The following is a 12,038-nucleotide window of genomic DNA, read 5'->3' as shown; positions in this document are numbered from 1 at the left end:
TATTTCTTCTCCAAGGTGCTCTCCTACCTTCGTCCTCGATCCAATCATCTAACCAAACCCTGATTGATTTTCCATTGCCTACATTCTTCACCAATCCCTGAGATAAAAGATCTCTTCCAAACAGGATGCTTCTCCATGCATAGGAGGGTCGAGACCCGAGAGAAGCATTTAAAAACTCACAATTTGGGAAATACCTGCTCTTCATCATCAAAGCAAAGATACTCTGAGGATACTGAAGGATTCTCCATGCTTGTTTCGCCAAGAGTGCTTGGTTAAAGGACTGAATATCCCTGAAGCTTAAACCTCCCATCGCTTTAGGAAAACATAACTTTCCCAACTTTACCAATGAATACCCTTAGTATGCTCCGCATTACTCCACCAAAAATCTGCCATAGCACTCGATAAAGTAGAACATGTTGATTTTGGTAATTTAAAGCAAGACATCACGAACACGGGCATTGCTAAGGCTACAGATTTGAGGATGACTTCTTTACCTCCTTGGGATAGGAACCTACCATACCAACCAGACAATTTTGCTTTCAACCTATCCTTAATATAGCTCAATAACTCCACTTTTGAACCACTAAAGCTTTCTGGCATACCCAAGTACGTTCCTGCTCCCCCTTCTCTGAAGATTCCCATTTTTGATTGGATTGCAGTCTTCGAGACCTGAGTTATTCTTGTACCAAAGGTGATTGACGATTTGTTGAGATTAATGGATTGACCAGTAGCTGCCCCACTCTTAACCAAAGAGTCCTGCTCCAAATCAGCCTTGCACATAAAAAGGATGTCGTCCGCAAATAAAAGGTGATGACCTTCAGGTCCTTCCTCCGAAAATTTGATGCCTTCTAGTTTTCCTTCTCCTTGACCTTTGTTAAGTAGATATGTCAACCCTTCAGTACAGAGGACAAAGAGAAATGGTGATAAGGGGTCACCTTGGCGAAGACCTCTCTGAGGTGTGATCATACCAAAAGGCTGATCATTAATCAGTACTGAGAAGGTCACAGTTGAGATACATAACATAACCCAATTCACCCAACTTTGATGAAATCCCAAAGCAGTCAGCAAAGCTCTCACATAACTCCACTCGACTCTATCATATGGTTTAGACATATCTGTTTTCACTGCAATGAACTGAGAGGAGATGTCTTTATCTGAATTGAGGTTGTATACCACTTCATGGGCCACCATAATATTATCAGTAATCATTCTCTCTGAAATAAAAACAGACTGGTTGCTGGAAACAATCACTGGAAGTAACGGTTGCATCCTCTTGACCATAATTTTGGAGATCACTTTATAGAGAACCGAACACAGACTTATAGGACGCAAGTCACTCATTTCCTCCGGGTTCAGAGTTTTGGGGAGGAGACATAGGTGGGTATAGTTCCACTCCACTGGAAAGATACTCTCTTCGAAGAAGGACTGAATTTCTTTAGTTACCTGAGCTCCAACCGTTGACCAATACTTTTGAAAGAACAACGCGGTCATTCCATCAGCCCCGGAACACTGGTTGGATCAATCGAAAAAACTGCATCTCTAATCTCCTCAACCGTAATTTTTTCAACCAAGGAATCATTCATCTCCTGAGTGATTTTAGCTGGAAAACCTGAGAACCACTGCTGAAATGATTGAGGCTTAGAGGCAGTGTTCTAAAACGGGGGCGCTTTGCCTGTATATGCAACGCCTATTCTCTATTCGGTGTCGTAATGTATCGTATCCATCTTATACACGGCTTGTTATGCGTTTTCTTATAAAGCGAGCGCCTGGGCACCGCATAGTCCGCGTATACAACACCGCCGAGACATCATCCCTACGTTTTCTTAAGTGGACAAAAACCTAGTTTCTTGATACTTAATGAAAAATCCTAAATACAATCCCAACTAATATTGATATCTCTCTGGTTATACCTCTTTTTCATAGCTCGTTAAATTCTATTGCTCTTCTCTATTATTCGGTATTCCTCTTTGGTTTATCTCTCTACTCCGATTGACCTTCTTCTCAACGAAAACTGCTTCATGGTCACTTTCGTGTATCGCAGTCTTTGCGGTACAGTTCTTTCTTTATTATTTAATATTATGTTATACTACTAATAGTTTGTTGATGCCTCTGATACCTTTGGTTTATTGTTTGTGGCTATTCCTTGTGAAGTGTTTATATAACATCGATTGTGGGAGTAACAATCATGTTCTATTGTCATGATTTGATTATTTAATTATTTTTGTTTATATTTTTGTATTGTTTTTCAGTAAAAATTAGAGGGGATTATTATCAAAATTCAGCTAATATGAACTATGACTGAATCTGCATAAATAACTGGTTTAAAAATATAACTATTTTATAATTTATATATATCATATATATATATATATATAATTATTTAGTATATATTAATATCCGCCTAGACTCCGCCTAAACACCCGCGTATACAACTAGGCGCTAGGCGTTCGTCTATCGCCTAGAGACCGCCTAGCGCGTTTTAGAACAGAGCTTAGAGGATTTAAAGAGTTGATTGAAATAAGCTGCGGCCACTTCACCTTTTGCCGCCTCCGATTTCTTAAAAACCCCATTGACATCTCTCAATTGGTCAATTCTTTTGCGATCCCTGTTACCTTTGACTGCCCAATGAAAGAACTTTGAGTTTCTGTTTCCAGATTTCAACCATTTCTTTCGGCTTTTTTGCCTCCAATACTCTTCTTCGTTGAAATAAGCCTTTGCTAATTCCTTCTTTAACACATGGGTTCTCTGCAAATTAGGCCAACGTTGAGACTGTACTGCTTCCAACATCCTTTCTAGGTGATGAATATTCTTTTTCGAGTTGAGACTGTTCTTATTTTTCCAAGAGCTCAACGCTTTTCTACAATCTCTCAACCTTTGAGATACTAGAAAGCCCCTATTAGATAAACCAGGTTTCCACGCTTTCCAGATAGCCTCCTTGACTTCTTTTCTGTTAAAAAACCTTTTATCAAAACGAAATTGCCCTCTGTAAGCATCTTGAGAAGCCATCAACCCCACTAGAACTGGTCTATGGTCAGAACCTCTCAAGTCAAGAAAGACTTGATTGGAAGCTGGGAAAGCATCAATCGAGGCTTTGTTACCAAAAGCTCTATCTAGCCTACACTGAATCCAATGATCGTCTCTTCTTCCCGCCCAAATAAAGATATTACACTGAATCCAATGACCCCCTTATCATTTTTTTTCTTTTTTTTTTCTAAAGCCACCCATGTGGTGGGTATTACATTAACTGAACCCAAACTTTGAAACTTACTTAAAAGTTAAAAAAGGTTAAGAATTTAAATTTGGTTATCTCTTGGCAATTTCTATGAATGAATGAGTGGACTACTCACATTTAAATCTCTTGTTTTTGTCAACAAATTTAAAATGTCTTGTCAGTTTTACTGTTTTAAATTTATTAAAAAAATGTACGTATAGTCAACAAAAAAAAGTGATTATACATACATCAAAATACGAATCTTATATAATCTGAGGTCTAAGTTTTTGTCTTTACCATAATGGGTTGATTAACACAATAATTAAAACCACGACTTTAAATACGAACCATAATAATTTAACAAAAGAATTATACATATAAGTTATAACCATAACAAAAAAAAAAAAAAAAAAAAGACAATATCGTAAATAACTCAAAAACCTGGTGGCATTGTTATATTCCCTTCACTATATATAAACTTCGTCTCTCCAAACTCTCAAATCCCCCTGAACATTTATTTTCTCGAGCAAAAAAAAAAAAAAAAGAAGGGAAATGGCAGGAGGAGGAGGTTTAGTAAAATGCAGCAAGATCCGTCACATTGTGAGACTGAGGCAAATGCTCAGGCGATGGCGTAACAAAGCGAGGTTGTCTTCGGTCAGCAGTTGTGTACCGTCGGATGTTCCATCAGGACACGTGGCAGTCTGTGTGGGTATCGATTGCAGGAGATTCGTGGTGCGCGCGTCGTACCTGAACCATCCGATCTTGAGCAATCTCCTGGTTCAAGCCGAGGAGGAGTTCGGTTTCGCTAACCAAGGACCGTTGGTTATCCCTTGCGAAGAATCGGTTTTCGAAGAAGCGATCCGGTTTATTTCTCGGTCTGATTCGTCTCGAGGGTCAACCCGGTTTACTTGTCCTGACGATCTTCAGAAATGTAACGGAGGAGGAGGAGGAATCAAGATCAAAAGCAAGATGGATCTGTTGATTGAATCTCGACCGTTGCTTCACGGCGCCGTTGAGAAAGCCATCTGGTGAATAATTAAATCCGACGGTGGAGATTGTTCGTAACGATTCTGACCCGGTTTGACTCGGAGCTAGAAGAAGAAGAAGGCGAGTTTTTGAATAAATCGTCATTGACTCGGCTGAGCTACCACCGAGCCGGGTGGTACTAACTTTTAATCGGGTTCGGGTCTTATTTTTGGATTTTCAATTATATTGGGAGATTGCCAAAATGGAAATGGCGAGTTACGGTACTAGAGGGGCACTGATGGTCGTAGAGACAGATGATCAAAGGAGATGGCGGTTAAAAGGTGGGTGACTGAGTCGTTACACCGAGTCATCCCGGGTTCGAATCAGAGTTTCAAGGCTCTAAAATGTAAATAAGACAAATGAGAGAGAAAAGAGAAGAAAGTGACTTTGATTCAGTGCTTTAGATTCGAATATTTGTCACTTTTCTCTGTAAATTTCACAATGGAAATTTTATGCTAAGTACTTTTCAAAAACAGTCATTACATATTCTAGAAAATAGAAACAAAACACTGGTAACAAAGTACAAATCTGTTCCATAAAACATACAACAGTTAAATAATTTTGTCTCTTAAGATTACTTCTCTTACCCAAATTATCATAAAAGACAAAAAAAAATATAAAAGTATTACTTTTAACTTTTTGTGAAAATAAAAAATAAATAATCATTCATTGTGAAAATTGTTGTGACTTAGTTAGCATATGGAGTATTATTTTATTTTTTTGCAGGATAATTTTTAGTCTTCAAATATATAAGTAAAAAGATGTTTAAACCTTTTATTTACAAAAATAAAAGAGGATCCGACCAAGGCCATGTGAGGGAGAGACTATTAGCCCATTTGATCTGTTTCGCCTGTGCTCGACTTTTCATGGTTTGTTTTTGTCTCAACCTTTCTCAATACAGTAAAAAGTACAGTTCACGGTACACACCAAATCATTTACATTTTATTTAATTAATGTTTTGATTGTCTTCTTTCTTACGGAAATTGTGTACTTTATAGTTTTGTTTTTTTATCTAACCCTAAATTATTGCTACTACAACTTGTAAACAAAAAGGTAGTTTAGAGTTTAGATTATTGCCGCAGTTCTCTCGCGATCTGAACAGGTACCACTAAATGTCTACGTTGATGCATGTGAAGAAAAACGAATGATTATTAACTCTATTATAAACATTAAACAACAACATTTTCCTTTACTATAAGGAATTGCATCACATTTTTATAAAAATTGACAATTGTTGTCTTATAATATAGTACTATTATTATATATATAGAGAGAGATATCTACAAATTCGAATATATGCGGCGGAAGTAATTTAGTTGGTGTGGAACTACATATGGGAACAAATTAATATGGTCAATGCAAAATAAATGCGGTCAAAATGAATAGTTGTGAGTTAAAAAGTAGTACTACAATTTAACTGGCTTTAACTATTCTCGTTAGCACTTAAAATGATTAAAAAAGATCGAGTAGGTTTAGTTAAATTAAACTACAATGTAACCTCTTAAATTTCACTTAGATATATTACTAGAGGTTAGAACACGGTCGTGGTGACAAAGCGAAAGTCGTTTGGTGCAACATAATCGTGTCGAGCGCAATTACAAATGTATATGAGTATAGCACAATAACACATAAAAATTCGGAATCAAAGTTCATTTTTTCTGGCAAATTCGGAATCAAAGTTCATTTTGTCAGCCACCTGTTTTCAGTAGTAACACATAAAAATTGTAATTAAAAGAAAAGGAAATGCAATTAGAGATGGAAAACGTTACAATACTTTCTAAAAGTTATGATAATACCATATATTGTATGTATTTATATGAAAATGACCCTGCTTACATCCTAAACCCCACAAATATACGATATCTCATATCTGGCATCTGTTCCAACATTTTTCTACCTAAAAAATCAACTCCCACAGAAAAAGAGAATACTTTGCAAAATCTTTATATTCAGCAATACATAGATATATCATATAGTATATGCTTACCCTCTCTATAAGTACGAACATTGTACCACCACTTGTGATCACTAATCACATTAATATATGTATATAATAAGAAATGGAGTTAAATACGTTTGTGGTGGATTCGTATAAATTAAAGAATATTAGTATTAAATAGAGGAACTTAATTTTTTTTTATTTTTTCTGTTAATAGAAAAATGAAAATATTATTAGATCTGCCATACATAGTAACAGACTTTATCATCAATGACACTTTTTCTTTTCTTTTCTCCTGCCACACATCTATTATCATATATCCATTATATCCTTTATCTTTTCTATTAATTTTTTCTTTGTTTCTCAGATATAAACGAACAAAACTCTCTCTTCTCATAACTTTCGATTTTTTTCTTTCTACGACTTTTCATCTTCTTCTTCAATATCAAATTGTCATCTGATTTTCCCACTTCTCTGAGTTTTTCTGCATGCAATGATGGATTCATCATGCAGTCAGTTCTACTATGGTTTAATCCTCCGACTGCTCCGCCTCCGTCCGTCATGGCCAGCAAAACATCTGAGACGAGTTCCAAAGTCGAGACCTCCGTCTGATCCGCTTGCCTCCTCCGTAGTAGGCAAAACCGCTAGATCTAGTTCCAGAGTTCTTATATCCAACAATTGATAAGCAAAATTGTAGGTCTGCAGATCCGGTGGACCAGATCCAGTCGACCAGGTTTTTGTCCATCCCTATTATGTCTCTTTTTCTCTTGAGTGGACTATATCTGTTTGGTCATGCGTTTTGTGTCCATTGGTAACAATAAAACTTGTTCACATTGCAGGTCTGCAAATCCGGTGTCCGGTGGACCATATCCAGCCAACCAGATTTTTGTCCACCACTATCAAACTTGTCTACATTGCATGATCCGGTGTCTGGTGGACCAGATCCAGCGTACCAGGCTTTTGTCCACCACTATCATGTCCTTCTTTCTCTTGAATTGGACCATATCCGTTTGGTCATGTGTTTTGTGTCCATTACTAACAAAAAACTTGTCCACACTGCATGTCTGCAAATCCAGTGGACCACATCCTGTAGCCAAGGTTTTTGTCCACCACTATTATGTCCTTTAACTCTTGAGTGGACCACACTCAAGGTTTGGTCTGACGATTTATGTCCACTGCTAACAAAAAAAAAATGTCCACACTACTACAATTTGTATATTGAAAGAGAAATGTGTTTCAGATGACATCAATAAAAAGACAACAATAAAAGTCAATTTAAGTATTAAGTTATGGACTATAAATATAGGACATCAAATTGTGGACAAATTTTTTTGATGAGAAATAAATTTATGTCCATAATTAATGTTGTCTACTGCAGAAACTGTAAAATCTTATATTAAACAATTAATAGTTAGTTTTTTTCTCATTTTTTTTATATGAATAAATTTGTCTTTTTATTTATGCCACAAAAATAAAAAATGGCAGTTCTCATAAGAAAATTTATAAACTGACATTTCTAACAACTTTTTTTTTTTAAATGGCATTTCTGACTAAATTCCCTAGAAAAATGACTAGAAGATTATTTGAAAAGACAGCGAAGAAAGGCCCATTAGGAGCCAACGATCCAATCACAGAACTTGTTACCTTTCTGTTTTTGCCCTTGACATCTACTCATTTTACACTCCTTTACCTTGCGCTCATTGTTTTTCTTCTTCCAAACTTTGTTTTCCAATAAATAAAGGTATTTTGAGGAAAGTTTTATTTATGTATGCCCAAGAAAAAAAGGGGGGAAAATTGGATGTTTGTAGAAAAATTAAATTGTAATTGTCGTGGTTGCATGCTATTTGTAGTGCTTCGAGAAAAGAAAGTAAAACTATTACCGTTGACCACTTCTCGTTCAGATTGGATTCTTCACACATGGTTTCGTTAACACTCTTCGGCTTCAGTTTCATTCCCTCTCTCGTTAACTTTTTCTAATGTGTCAACTGTCAATGGCTAGCATTCCAATAACTTTTGTACTTTTATTTATTTCAACTAGGGCAACAGGCAGAGAAAATCATGTTCATGCAAATTATAGAGTTTGAGTTGAAATATGAAAATGAAAGAGATAAGAAAAGAATATTACTATATTAGGAGGATTAGGGCTAATTCCGGTGGGTACGTACGTGAAGAGAGGAGTGAAACCAGCGGCCTTTTTGTCTCTTTCTTCGAGTATGATGACTATAGTCTTATTCTTTTCCATATGTATTCTCTTTTTCTTTTGCATATGTAGCCTTTAAGTTTGAAACTGTATTTGATCATATCTAGAACAAATCTTCTTGATCTTCTATCTAATTGAGCTAATTACTATATATGGGATATGATAGGTTAAGGTTCAATACATTTTCTCTCATTAGCACAACCTCAGTATGGGTAATCTTTCTATAAAGACACCATAATGAAAGAAGTGGCAAAAACCAAACTCTAGAGTGATTAACCTAAAAAAATGCTCTCTATAAACTTACGAACCCATTTCACAATCAATTCATATCGTATGGATACTGACAAACTGTTTACAATATTTGCTATGACTATTCTATATATATAGGCACATAGAAAGTCTCCAATATTGATGTGTAGCTAAGAAGTCGATATCAAAAACTCGATTTGATGTTAATATGTACCAGTCTTTTTTTTTTTTTTTTTTGTGTAACACAGGTAATAAAACTAATAAATGAAAAAAAAGCACGAAAATGTGAAAAGTCATAATACAGAAATGGGTCTGCTTCACTGATTGCATGTCTTTATATGCATGTCTTTATACTAACTTTAAAGGTCAGAAACTTTTTCGGGGTTAAAATCAAGGACTGAGGAACTGAGGAAGGTAAGATATGTCACTTTGGTTGGCAACTGAGAAAATGGCTGTCAATTTTTGTATCTAATTGTAGTATTTATTTATATGTTACTGTTATAGTTTTTGGATTTCTTGCATGTCTTGTCGATAGAAAATCATTGTTTGGACTTTTGAAGGATGGATCTAGATCGGAATCTTCGGACAGTATGTGACCAGTAAGCAGTAAGGGTCATGAGCAATATCTTGGTTCTCGACTTAATTATTATTTGGTATAGCTGTTGTATTTCATGACAATGACATGGAAATCGAAACGTAAATTTTTTTGATAATTTAGTTCGGTTAGATATTGTTTGGAATTTTAGATATTTCTGGCATACGAAAGAATTTTCTTCACTATAAAGTAAATATATGACAAAAGCACATAGCCCAAATTATTTTTTGATTAGGCTGTTACCTAGTGAGTCATTCACGTTGATTCGATCTAACTTCTGCTTCTTTTTTTTGGACTGAAATTTCATTTAACTAGTGTTTTAAAGAAGAAGATAGGAAACTAAATTGGGCTATGGGAAAGAGAGTTTAGTGGAAAACAAACCTTTGTTTTCGAACAAATAAATTAAAAAAGAGAAGCAGAACTTGGTGAGTTTTTTACAGGCTCAAACAACAAGGCCAAATTATAGGCGTTCATTAAGTCACTTGGTGGGCTGGGCTCCTACAATTCACTCGAGTTTTATTTTCACTCGAAATCAAAGTAGTCACCGTCGGCTAGAAAAACCGGTTCGGTTCGGTTGGGATGGATGGAGACAAGATGTTGTCACGTGAGTCAGTTACAAAAACAAAACCGTTGGTTAATCACGTGATAACCGATTAATGTGGTTTTTTGGGTTAGGTTTGAAACGGAGTTTGGTGAAAGACAGCGACACAACACAAACGTGCACTTCAAAAGTGTGTGCAGTCTACAGTACATACCTTCTCTCATCATTCTCTCTAGCTCATTTTCTGTTTTCACACACTTATTTGTATGATTTGTATGTTATTGATATCGTTACCTAAAAAGAAAAATATAATTTTAAGAGGACCCATTTACACTTCTACGATGTTACGTTTTATTATATACATTTAATATTATTATTCTAGAATGAACAATGTGTAGGAACAGTAGAGCTTTTTCCCCTTATCTTAAGTTAAAACGTTAAATAATTGTTTGTCTTTCATGATCTCGAAGACACTGATCATTTACAAATCTCCATAACTCCATAGTTTAGAATAAAACAAGCGGATAAACAAATTTCACAATTGATAAATTTGGATCCACCAAAAAATCTTAGTTAGAAGAAAGTACAGTAGAAAAGAAGAGTAAGGGAAAAAAAATGATATAACGAGAGGGTAACATGAATGCATGATAAAAAGCGCAGAATAGTGCAGAATAGTGCCAATTCATACAAAACAAAATAAAATTTATATACATGATGAATTTGTGGGTCATTTCTCTTCATATTTTGTTCATGATAGCAAAGTTGTAATGTACATATATGGTTTATTCTGAAAATTAGACCACCTAAGTTGCCTTGGCAATATTTGGTGTTTGTGAAGATGAAGCTCTCTAGAACAAAACATGGAAAGGAAAAAAAAAAAAACAAAACAAAACCACAAAACAAAGAGACTATCTATTTCTAATCAGAAAAAATTGTTCGTTGTCCAAATTGTTTATATATAGATTAATATTTGTATCAACAAATTTTACCTAAATAAATTGTTGAATTATAAGCAACACTTAGAAGGATGGTTCGGATATGGAGACATGGAATATGAGTGGGTTGTAGTGGAACGTACATATATGTGTATATGTGTGTATGTATAGTCTTTGTTTCGGTTTCAGTTACTAAAAATGTGCAATACAATTAACTTCTCATCTCTGTTTGTCTTTGTTCTTTGTCTTATGAGGATTCGCAACGTACGAGCGGACGAGGTCACACGCACATGTTCGTTACCAATTTTTCTGATTCCCCGCATATATTTTTGTCCACTTTATTATTTGTAATCTGTTTATCTTGTGAAATCATTGACGGTGTTACTTACAGTTAAAAAAAAAAACGTTTGTCTAGAAAGAAATGATTTATACATTATCTTGTAATGATAGCTAGTTCGAAATTCCTAAATTAACAACAACAAAAAGTCATACGATCGATCCAACCTTTCTTTTTGTTGGTTAACATGTAATTATATGTTATGTTTATATTTAGTAGTGATGATGGTAACAACTATAAATGCGTTTTACGACCCAAAAAATAAATGCATTTTACTACCATGATTATAACATGTGAAAGGGACAAGAATTTACTCTTTCTCTAATCTCTCTCACTCGCACACACTCATTATTCTTCGAAGACGGGAATTGATTAAAGGGAACTTGAATACATATATAAATAATTATAGCTAACTTATAATCAAAGTAAGTACGTTGAATTTAGGCGGCCTGACACATCCAATAAGACACATTATTATAACTTTTTTTGTTGATAATATTAATTACTTCTAAAATATCCTTTAAAATCCCAAACAAATTTCAACATGAAAATACTTCTATTGATATATTTCCTATAAAATCAAATAAACACTAGATCAATGGCCATGGACATGCTAATAATATTGAATCTGAATTTTTCGTCTTATGGTTTTGACAACAAGAAAGATCCGTAAAACGGGTTAAAACTTAATAGTAGGAGTATTATCCAATAAGGTAGGATACAAATATTAGTTGAGTACTCATTAATTACAACTCTACAAGAGGGGGTTTAGTAGAAACATAATGACAAGATAATGGCCCAACTCCATCACATCTGGTTTATAATAATCCTCACTCTCAGTCTCAGGCCCTATTCCTCTACTTTTAATTTCGTCATCTACCAAAACTTTTTTTATACATAGAAAAGTTAATGTAAAAGTAATTTTTGAAAAGAAAAAAAAAAGTACTTGTATAGATGGAATGGTATCGGGAATGTAAACGTGTCATAAATTTTAGAAGGAATAAT

General features: G+C 34.8%; 1 long non-coding RNA gene and 1 pseudogene across 2 annotated transcripts; both read left to right on the top strand.

Moving 5' to 3' along the window:
- Positions 1-3,706: 3,706 nt before the first annotated feature.
- Positions 3,707-4,710, top strand: LOC104743408 (protein SMALL AUXIN UP-REGULATED RNA 12 pseudogene; annotated as a pseudogene). Its single transcript, XR_015579511.1, has one exon. The product of XR_015579511.1 is annotated as a protein SMALL AUXIN UP-REGULATED RNA 12 pseudogene (transcript).
- Positions 4,711-6,524: 1,814 nt separating this feature from the next.
- LOC109128814 (uncharacterized) lies at positions 6,525-7,458 on the top strand. The gene is made up of 2 exons (XR_002035122.2): positions 6,525-6,909; positions 7,016-7,458. It is a non-coding gene; the product is annotated as an uncharacterized LOC109128814 (long non-coding RNA).
- The last annotated feature ends 4,580 nt before the right edge of the window (positions 7,459-12,038 follow it).

The sequence above is a fragment of the Camelina sativa genome, chromosome 14 (assembly GCF_030686135.1).
Source record: "Camelina sativa cultivar CO46 ecotype springtype chromosome 14, ASM3068613v1".
Classification (NCBI taxonomy): domain Eukaryota; kingdom Viridiplantae; phylum Streptophyta; class Magnoliopsida; order Brassicales; family Brassicaceae; genus Camelina; species Camelina sativa.
Note: the sequence above shows the minus strand (reverse complement) of the source record. Positions and strands in the feature narration are given on the sequence as shown.